The sequence below is a fragment of the Coffea eugenioides genome, chromosome 6, assembly GCF_003713205.1.
Source record: "Coffea eugenioides isolate CCC68of chromosome 6, Ceug_1.0, whole genome shotgun sequence".
Lineage (NCBI taxonomy): Eukaryota > Viridiplantae > Streptophyta > Magnoliopsida > Gentianales > Rubiaceae > Coffea > Coffea eugenioides.
This window is the reverse complement of record NC_040040.1, coordinates 39,171,310-39,182,529: the sequence shown is the minus strand read 5'-3', so window position 1 is coordinate 39,182,529 and position 11,220 is coordinate 39,171,310. Positions and strand designations below refer to the sequence as shown.

Genomic DNA, 11,220 nt, shown 5'->3' with positions numbered 1-11,220 from the left:
TTTCCGCGGGCAGTTTTGAGATTTCACATGTTTGGATTCATTTTTCAATTTGATTCGTATCAAATCAGCCTTTGGCCAAAAAATGAAAGTTTTAACCCTATGTTTCATATTTCTAACACATCTGAAAATACCTCAATCGGAATTGTGTAGCTTGAGTTATTGCCGTATGAATTCGGTACTGACAAGACTGACCATAAATTTCTGGTTATGTAATTTGAAAATTCGACCTAGATCAACTGTGAAATGGGTTAAGTTATCTTCATGAAAGTTGTAACCCTTTGTCTTAGCTTCGAAACGGTATAAGGTTCACCCCAATCCGATAAACATAGCTCCAGTTGTGACCAAAATGCTATAAGATGTCAAATCTGCTGTTTAGCTTTTTGTCTTCAAAACTGATTTCCGATTGTATTGTTAGACTTGTGTTGCAATTGGATGATTTTGGAGCCTAATTGAAGGGCTATGTTAGTAATATTACTTGTGTGCAATTGTGGGGCTGAATTGAAAAAAACAATGAAGCCATAAATTGCTGTAAACCCAAAGGGCGTGCTGCCCAAATTTTCATTCGAGGGCTAGGTAAAGATACTCGCGACTTGAGTAAGGATTTGAGGACGAATCTAACTTGAATTGTCTAGGTTATTCGAGTCCTTTTTTGTAGAGGTATATAAGCAAGAGTTCGGCCGAAACTTGTACCCTTAGAAAAATGAAACTAACGACTAATAGAAATACGTTTTTCTCGTCTCTTCGACTCAAATGGTGATTTCAAAGTTTAATCGCTTCAAAGTTTCAAAGTTTTAAGAGCGAGCATGAGTTTTCTAGGACATGATAAGTAATACGAATATTTCCCAAATGAGTTTCAATTACTTGATTTTCGTTAAACGAATCGTTTACGTGTCGAACCTTAGTTGAGTTTCAAAGCTCTTAAACGATGTTTTATCACAGATTTGGACTCCCAACAAGGAGTAATACCTGAACGTGATCCGTAAAGGCACTACATCTTTGGTGAGTGCTTCCAAATACTTGATTGGACTTGACACTTGTTTTCAATACTTGACCAATGTGATCGAATGATATTTGATTGGTATGGTAGGGCAAGAGTGTACTTTATCGCACTTGCCCTAATGTGATATGTACTTGTTTATTGTTGCAATTGACTTGATATACTTGTACTCGACTTGTACGTGCTGGAGCGGCAGTATGTACCACACTCAATACGAGTGGGAGGTGCCTCTCATTCCCGTCTCCATACTTTAATCTTGATTCAGTCGATTGGAGATGTTATCTCATCGACTTCTTGGGGACCCCAAACCCCACTGGCTAGTTAATCTAGTCGAGCCGGCAAGGGTTTGGTTGATTAGATAACGAACCATGGGTATCTAGTATTGGCAAGCGGAGTGTTATCTCCTCGACTAATCAGTATGCTCAAGTATTATCACCAGTGTTTATTGAGGATTTTGGGCCCAATAGAGGGTTTGGGTGGTGGACGGAGATTGTAGCTAAGTGGTGCTCTACTGGACTGGTTTCTTTGCTTGAAGGTTGACAGAGTGTCAACTACTACTTGAGCAAGCTCTGGTGAAGTAAAGGGGAACTTGGCTCTTGAGAGCCATCCGTATCCTTATACTTTGACATGATTATTACTTATCGGGTTATTGTTTCTTTTGAAAAATTTTACACACTCATTTTGAGATTTGCTATTTGAAGTGTTATTGCTCACTTTTATGAACTTGTTATGCTCGCTATTTTGCTACGTTGATCCTTGTACTTTTGAATAATGGTCAACTTGCTATTTGGAACCTCGCTGGATTTTAACTCATTCCATGCCATTTATTTTCTTTACAGAGGATACGAGCGAGGGCGTGAGACTGGTATAGGCTAGCATAGTCTAGTTTTTAAAATTTTGTGATTGTACTCGCGCTAGTGCTCGACTAGGGTTGAATGTATTTGGAACTCATATCTTTTGATATATATAGGACTGTATGGAGATTGAAATAGAAATGAATGTATTTGTACGTTCCAAACTTGGAAATAGTAATTTCTTTTACTCTCGAGGATGCAGCCTATTTACCTGATGTGAGTGAGTGAATTCTGGCGAGAGTTGGGCAGGCGATCCGCTAAACCCTGGGGTACGCCCTGGGGGGAGGTGAAGTCGTCACATAATTACCTTCTTTTTAACATAAGATAGTAAAGTGCTAATAGTTTTCTTATTTGTGTACAAAATCACCTTCCATGTAATGATTTATTTTTTGTTTATTTATTTTTATGCTATTATTACATTATAATGGTGCATCATCATGTAGTTAATAGTCGATTATGCACCATTGTAATATTAATGCTAAATTATCTATGTGCTTGCTGTCTTGTACATAAATAATTTCTCTATTTATCCTCTTCAAATTTATAATTAATTAAAAACGTCTCCATTTATTGGTGTTATTTTTTTATGGTATAATTAGTGTTGTTTATTTAGTAATTAATTGTGAATTACCTATTAAATTAGTTTTAAATTTATGGTCTGTCTTTATCCTTTTCATATTATTTAGTCAATTAGCATTCCTTTTTAAACTTTATTGACTGGTTGTCGAGTCTGTGCAATAATAAATATCTGCTCAAACAAAATATAATTTCTGTAGATAGTGATAAGTAGGATCGAATTCGCAGGGACTGGGAGTAATTCGTTTCTACTAAAGTTCAAGTTATGGGGGGATTTTATGAAAATTAACAATAAGCTATGCTAATCGAATATCGCACTTAGATAAAAATTAAATGACAAACTGTAAAAACTGTAATTTCGGCATGGTAAGGAATTTGCTCCTTTTTATCACTTTCTGCTCTAACTTCCTGCGAACAGCACAAATTTTTGAAAGTAAATAAAATCTGCCAGTTAACACACATTTGGTAGTATAATACGAGGAAATTAATTATAAAATATATAACAAAATTGTAACTTATCAATTCCACCAATACCTAGACCATGCTTGTTCTCAAGCATGAGAACAGCAAACAAACACCAATTCCTGACAATGGCTATCACTCCATCTTCCTATTGCCAAGATACTGAGAAAACACATATCAAGCATCAATGGTCGAGATCCAAGAAACATCACCTCGAAAAAGGAATGGTCGAGATTCCAATTTATAGCTAACTATTCTAAGAAAAAGCAATGATATGGTCCAACTATTAACCAAAATCTCAACATAAAACCCATAAATCAGAAGCCTAATTTTAGACACACATTTACACAACTTTCACACTTCTTTTTATCTTTATGATTTTTCGTTAAAATAGGAGTAATAATAGGCTTAGTCTCTAGCTATTAAACCTTTTGACGCGAACTCCAACATTTGTCAGATGAAGGAACCCGGTTATTCAGTTCCTATCGCTATAAGACCACGTACTCATAGGTATTACTACTTTTTGACGTGAGAATTGACACTTTTGGTGTAGATCCCCGGTTACTCAGCAGTAATAACTAGTGGAGTACAGCCAACTTTTTTTCACAGTCAGGCAATAAAATACCTCAAAATAACACATAAAATAACAGCAGCTAGTTTCATTTCTTCATACATGGAGAACTAAAGTTAATAATTGGACAAATTCACTTGAAAATGCCAAAAATTACTCCTTATGCCTAGAAAGTTAACCAAAAATTATAAGAGTCACAAAATTTTCGATATTGATCAAAGAGATATTTTTGGACTCAACCAAATTAACTTTATACATTTTTACTACTAAGACTTGACAATAGGAGAATTAGAGTCAACCAACCATCATCAATCCTGGGTAGTCATAGAAGTGCTGATCACTAATCAAAGTAAAAAGAAAAAAAAAGAAAAATAGAACAAATAACAAGAAATAAAGGAAAAATACCTAAAAACTAAAAATACTAGTTGTGCCACAGCTCCTCTCCCCCTCCACACCTAAATCTGACATTATCCTCAATAGAAATAATAAAGCAAATAAAGCAATTCGAACAACGAAACTTCCTTCTCGAGTGGCTATGGAATAGGTGGAAACGGTGGAGTGAAGCTAGCGAAGGAAAAAGAGAGAGAGATGATGAAGGCGGTGGCGGCTTCGGTGTCGTGCAACTTGGATGGGAAGCGACGACAATGGAGAGAGAGTGTGTGTGTATGTGTGTGTGGCGGCGTACATGGAGCGACAGTGAGGCTGGAGATGTGACAGCGGCGGTTATGACATGGTCGTGGGTCGTGGAGCAGCAGAGTAGCGGTGGCCAGCGTCGTTCGGCGTCGGGAGTTGCGGGAGGCGGGAGAGAGTTGGTGGGTGAAGGGTGCGGCGGCGGTTGGGGAGTTTCGGCCAAAAAGGGAGAAAGGGGGAAAACAAGGGAGGAAGAAGAAAGAAAGAAGAAAAAGAAAAATAGTTTTCGGATTTTTTTTATTATTTATCTTGAAATTTAGGGTTTGAAATTTAAAAATTGAAACTAAATGAAATTTTTTTATTTTTAATTTATTTTTTTTTAACATACCTTTCCTTTTAACATGACGTGGGCATGTCATGAAAGCAAGAACCTTTCTGATGAATGACTGGTGAATTAAGAGTTACCATGCACCCTCTTGACGCAGGCACGTCATAAGGGTGACAACCATTCTGATAGAGGTCTGTTGAATTAAAAGTTATCACGCATCCTATTGACACGGGTGCCTCATATCAGTCAGTCCGCTTCTGGATTGAAGGAAGGGCTCTCCAGGCGACTTGACGCGGACGCATCATGAGGGTGGAAATCTTTCTGATGAACCACCTGGGAATTGCACATTACCACACGTTCTATTGATGCGGACGCATCATGTCAGAGGGAGGCCTACTAATCATAAAAAATGAAAAATAAAACAAAAAATCTAGAAAAACTTCAAGAAAACATGTTGAATCTATCAAATATAATTGAACAAACAACTAAAATAAATTGGGTTGCCTCTGAATAAGCGCCTTTCTTTAACATTTTTGGCTAGATGTTAAACACCACTCCTCAATCTGGATGTAATTCAGATTTTCTTGCATTCAGTGACATTCCTCTGGGATCCAAATAGTCATTGAGTGCAACCATCTTCTTTAATTTTTTACTCATTTTCACCTCACAAAGTGCTTTCATCCCATGGTATTTGTTCGCAACAATTTTGAATTTACCCTTATAATCGAACTCAAAAAATTCTTGCACAGAGAGATTAGTAGCATGAATGGCAAACACAAAATGAGAGTTAACAGGATGTTTCATTGTATAAAAAATGTTAAAGTGGACTACTTCTCCATCAAATTTCATTGTAAGAGTACCCTTACTAACATCAAATTTAGATTGGGCAGTACTAAAAAAGGGTCTTCCTAATACAATAGGTGATGGATTTGGAGCATTTCTATCATCAATATAAAGCATAGAAAAATCAGTAGGAAAAATTAATCCATCTACTTGCACTAAAACATCCTCAATTACCCCATATGGATAAGCAAATGTACGATCAGTCAATTGAATTATTATCCCTGTTTCTTTCGAAGGTCCTAAATTTTGGAAATCATAAATTGATTTAGGCATCACATTAACAGAAATTCCTAAATCTAGCAGGCATCACGTTAATAGAAACCCCTAAATCTAGCATGACATTTTTTATATTAAAATATCCAATCTTATAGGGAATAGTAAACATACCTGGATCCCTGCATCTAGGTTGTAGTTTTCTTTGTAAAATCACTGAGACGTTATCACCTACCACAATCTGTTCATCCCTTCTCAATTTTTTTGGTTAATGCACAAGTTTTTCAAGAATTTAGCTTATTTTGGCACTTGGTTGATTGCATCTAGCAAGGGGAAGGTTGATATCTATCTTGCGGAATACCTCCAAGATCTCTTTCTCCTTGTCCCGCTTCTTCAGTTTCTCTCACCTGCTAAGAAAGGGAGGCGGATTAGTTTTAGCTTCAATGATTGGGTTAAGGAGTACCACTGGATTTTTGCTATTCCTATCTTCCTCCTCAAGTTCTTTTTCGATCTTTTCTTCATCCTTGTCCTTTGGAATCGTGAGTTCGAGGCCTTGAATTTTCTTCTTGCTTCTTAAGGTCATTGCACTTACATTTTTCAAGTTCAGTTCAGGTTGAGACGGCAATTTGCCGTAAATTTGGGATTTCAGGCGATTGATTGATATTGCCATCTGACTTATATGACTCTGCATCGCTTGTATCTGACCCATTTGATTTCTTATGTTTTGTAGGTCAGATTCCGTCTTTTGTTGACTAACAATTAATTGCTTCATCATTTCTTCTAAAGACGGGCCGGAGTTAGGAGGAGGTGGTGGCTGCTGAGGTTGGTATTGCTGTTGATACCCTTGCTGTTTATTCGGTGCAAAATTTGATTGTGTATTTCCTCCATAGTTGAGGTTGGGGTGATCTCTCCAGTCAGGATTGTACGTGTTTGAGTACGGATCATATGGCTTTCTTGGCGCAAGCACATGACCAACCATGTTTACTTGCTCCGTACTTTCTTCTGAAATCATTGGACACATCTCTGTAGAATGACCCATAGCAGTGCAAATCCCACAAACTTTGGCTTGTGGAGCATTTCCTACAACCAATTACCTAACAAAAGATGTTAATTCAGATAACTGCTGTTGGATAGAAGATGTTTCTACCTCATTCAATCTGCGTATCGGGACATCCTCTCTTGTACCGAATTGCTGCGAGTTCTCGGCCATCCCTTCGATCAACTCCCATGCTTCTCGAGGAGTCCTATTCACCAACGCCCCTCCATTTGCAGTATCAATAATACTCCTGTCTCTGAAAAGTAGTCTCTCGTAAAATTACTGGATGAACAATTGCTTACTTTTTTGGTGTTGAGGACATTTGATGCATAACTTCTTGAATCTTTCCCAGTAATCATAGAGTGACTCTCCTGGGTGTTGTTTGATACCACAAATCTTCTTCCTCAGACTTGCAGTTTGGGAAGCAGGAAAATATTTTTCCAAAATTTTTTTTTCAGCTGCTCGCAAATGGTGATACTACCTGGAGGTAGGTAATACAACCAGTCTTTTGTTGCATCCTTAAGAGAGAAGGGGAATGCACTCATATTTATCTATTCTTCCGAAATTCTCGGGGGTTTCATACTATTGCAAACAACATCAAACTTTGCAAGTGTTTATGAGATTCCTCACCTGGCAAACCATGAAAAGATTGTAAAAGATGAATTAGGCCAAATTTTAACTCAAACGGGGTGTTATCATCTAAAATCGAAAAAGTGATGCATAAGGGCTGCTGATTTAAATTAGGAGCAGCCAACTCCCTTAGTGTCTGTGCATTAGCCATAGTGACTTCTTCTCGACCCGGATCACTAGAAATATCGCCAAGCGAACTTATTGATTTAATTTCTGGATCAAGTCTCTGAGATGCAGCACTAGATTGCTCTTCTCTAAGCTGTCTGGTTTCTTTTCGCATTCGATGCGCGGTCTTCTCTATTTCAGGGTAAAAAATTAATTCACTTATACGAGAGGAACGAGGCATAAACTAAAAAAGACACCAAAAAATTAAAACGAAAATGAACTCAAAAAGAAAACAAATAAACTAACGCCAGTCCCCGACAATCGCGCAAAAAATTCACAAATTGTCGAGCCTGTGCAATAATAATTATCTGTTCAAATAAAATATAATTTCTGTAAATAGTGATAAGTATGGTTGAATCCATAGAGATTGGGAGTAATTCGTTTCTACTAAAGTTCAAGTTATGGAGAGATTTTATGGAAATTAACAATAAACTATGCTAATTGAATATCACACTTAGATAAAAATTAAATGACAAACTGTAAAAACTCAAACAGTATTAGACGGGCTTTAGTCAAGAAATAACTTCGATAATGATTCAACTAATTGATCATCGATGCAGAGATAATTTCAATTATTAACTAATTAAATAAGTTATAACTGTTAAACAAGTGATGACAGTCAACTCCTCCTTACTATGTCGATGACTGATGTACGCCCGTCAATCACTACTTTCATCGAGAAATAATCTTAGGTACGCCCGTAAGATTTAATTCTCCAATTGCATTACAGTATTAGGGGAGCCCTATTCTAACCAAATAACATACTACTAGGGTTATTTTAGATTAGCTGGTATATTCTCCTAACATAAATCTAATCATACCAGTTGCCACTATTTTAGAGCAATTGAACAATTACGGATTCAACGCTCTAATTGACATTAGGTTGCTAAATGAATTCAACGTCCGGACCCAAGGTACTCAATTAATAAAACAATCATAAGCACTACAATCAAAGAATATGCAAATAACAGTAAATAAAAGGAATAAATAAAATTAGCTCGATCTCATAATTTTTAAATGAACCAAAACTTCCATTGTTCCTTGACTAGAAGAAGAGATTTAGTTCATCTCTGTGGAGAAAATCCCACGCAAAATCGCAGAAATACTTGTCACGGACATTGTCCTCAATTGAGATGATTCAATTCGATGGAATAAGAACAAAGCAAAACTACAAAGAATGACTAATTGTTCCTTTTTCTGAATTGTCTACCCGAAGGAATCATAACAAGGAAAAGTCAAAAGTTCCTCTATTATGGTCCTCTGATTCCTTTTTGGAAAAAGCTACCAAAAGAAGAAAAAGGCAGTCTCCTCATTTGACTCCAAGTCTGCCGCATTTGACCAGCGAATAAGGAAACAATCTCTGTTTGGACTCTTATTCCCTTTTACTACTCAAACTCTTCTACTAACTAACGTCAAAATTAATTTCACTAATCCGAAAGTGTACAACTTGGTACCATCACTTTTTGCTCTAACTTCCTACGAACAGTACAAATTCCCAAAAGTAAATAAAATCTGCCGGTTAATGAACATTTGGTAGTATAATGGGAGGGAATTAATTATAAAATATATAACAAAAATACAACCTATCAATTCCCCCCACACTTAGACCATGTTTGTCATCAAACATGAGAATAACAAACAAACACCAATTCCTGACAATGGCTATCACTTCATCTATCTGTTGCCAAGATACTGAGAAAACACATATCAAGCATCAATGGTCGAGATCCAAGAAACATCACTTCAGTTAGCTTCTAAACCGCAGAGTTTTATAATTTATGGCTAACTATTCTAAGAAAAAGGAATGATCGATCAACATTTATCAGCAAATAGTCCAACTATTAACCAAAAACTCAACATAGAAATTAATTATGAATGAATTATAAGTCAAAGGCAATTAAATTAGTAGTTCTAAATTGGCCCTTTTAAAGAAATTATATATATGTGTGTGTATGTTAAACCCGAAGACAACCTAAGAGGGGATGAATTAAGTTGATTAGGTTATGGGCACTTTTTGTTCAATACTAAATTTACCCTTTTTTCTAAATGATCATGCAATGAATCAATCAATAAATGAGCAATATCACTTGAGAGAAGTATAAGAGATATGCAATTTAAGGATCACAAGATGATAAATAAATAAAAAGAGAAGAATTACAAACCAATTGACTACCAAACTCCTCTTAAACCCGAAGATCAATTCACAAAACAATCTTTTTCAAATTGATGAAATAAAACCAATCTTGTGTACAAATGAAGGCTCATTTCCTCCTTACCTCAAATTTCACTCGGTCAAATTAAGAAATTTTACAATCTCTCAGGATAACCCTCATAAAACTACACTATTGAAGTATTCCCTCACAATGAAAAGCTTACAAATAATCTTACACCACAAAGAGTACAAATGTTCTTTAGAGAGTATTTTCTTACTAAAACTACTCTTGATCTTTTGTATTCTCAGTGTGCAAAAAAAAGGTATTTTGAATTTTCTGACTATGCACTATTTATGGGAGACTAAGAAAGTGCTTCATTAAAATTTTCAATGGATAGAAGGTAGCTTAAGAGTCAACTAGTCGTTGGAAGTATTAAACGTCCGATACTTCTGATGCTCGTGTTCGAAAGCGGACAGAGAGTTTGAAAAATCATTTCAATTCTTTCGGACATCCGGTGATGATATTTTTCATGCGATATGATCGTCCGATACCTGCCCTATCTATCGGGCATCCGGTGTTGTCATTGTGAGCGTCCGACAGCTTTCGACTTCCTTTTTTCTTTTTTTCAATTACTTTTTGAATCAAATTTTTTTAGAGCTGAAAAGCTTTCTCATTGAAAAAATATTAGTTTGAATTATCCAATTATTTTATGAATATCAAAAAATCAGAGATCAAGATCATCATTCTTCCTTTTTTTTATGATTACAAAATAATGGATGATATTTTGAAAAAAAATTTGAGCAAAAACTCCCCCGACACATAGCATCCATAACCAATTCTAAATCATTCAGTACCAACATGAGCAAAGCCATGAGCAAAGTAATTTTCATCATAGTCAACATAATTTCATCAAAAACTCCCCCTTCCACATAACAATCATAACCAATTCAAAATTATTTAATAATTTCTCTCCCTTTTTGTCATCATAAATCAGAAAGTAATTGCCATCAAAAGTAACATCATCAACTAACATTAAAATCAATCAATAGCAATCATCACCAGCCAATATCAATAGAAAAATAATATCAAAAAATATCAATGAACATCAATGATATCAACATTTATATCAACCAAAATTCATTAATGGTAACATTCAAATTAAATCGAGCCACAATGAATGGAAAAGGGTGAAATAAGACGAGGCTATTTGAAAGGTTTGGGAGTAATAGAGATTTTATAATGACTTTTGGTTCGAGACTCCAAGATAGCTTCCTTATAACACCAGTAGCCATCAAAAAATCTGATATTTTTTTCTCAAAATATGTTTTGGTGAAAACAGAAGAGGAAGTTTTTTTTTGGGATACTCCAGTGAAATGAATTTTGAATGAGCAAAAATTGGAGTTAAAAACTTTCTATAAGAAAGTTTCGTACGACTGTCAGTACTAAATTTGAGCAGAAATCTACACATGATGAAATCAAAGTCAATTAGAATTTTCTCAACAAAGTAATAAAACAAGTAAAGTTTCATTTTTTTTGCATCAGTCCTGTGACCATCAGTAGGAACCAACAGATTGGAAATGATTATAAAAATGATCAGATTTTGAGAACTAAGATCCTCCAACTTGACATCAGCAGGTGTGGTAAAACGAGTATGAAAGTAAGTTATCAGTTTTTCAGTGTGAAAATAATGATAAGCAGTTGAAAATTCTTTATATGAGAAAAAATTTACAATTTTACTACAATAGCTTTCTTTAATTTTTGC

The 11,220-nt window shown here is 35.5% G+C and overlaps 1 non-coding gene across 1 annotated transcript; it reads left to right on the top strand.

Annotated features, from left to right (window-relative positions):
- The first annotated feature begins 6,814 nt into the window (after positions 1-6,814).
- Positions 6,815-6,921, top strand: LOC113776572. Its single transcript, XR_003469058.1, has one exon. It is a non-coding gene; the product is annotated as a small nucleolar RNA R71 (small nucleolar RNA).
- Positions 6,922-11,220: the final 4,299 nt, after the last annotated feature.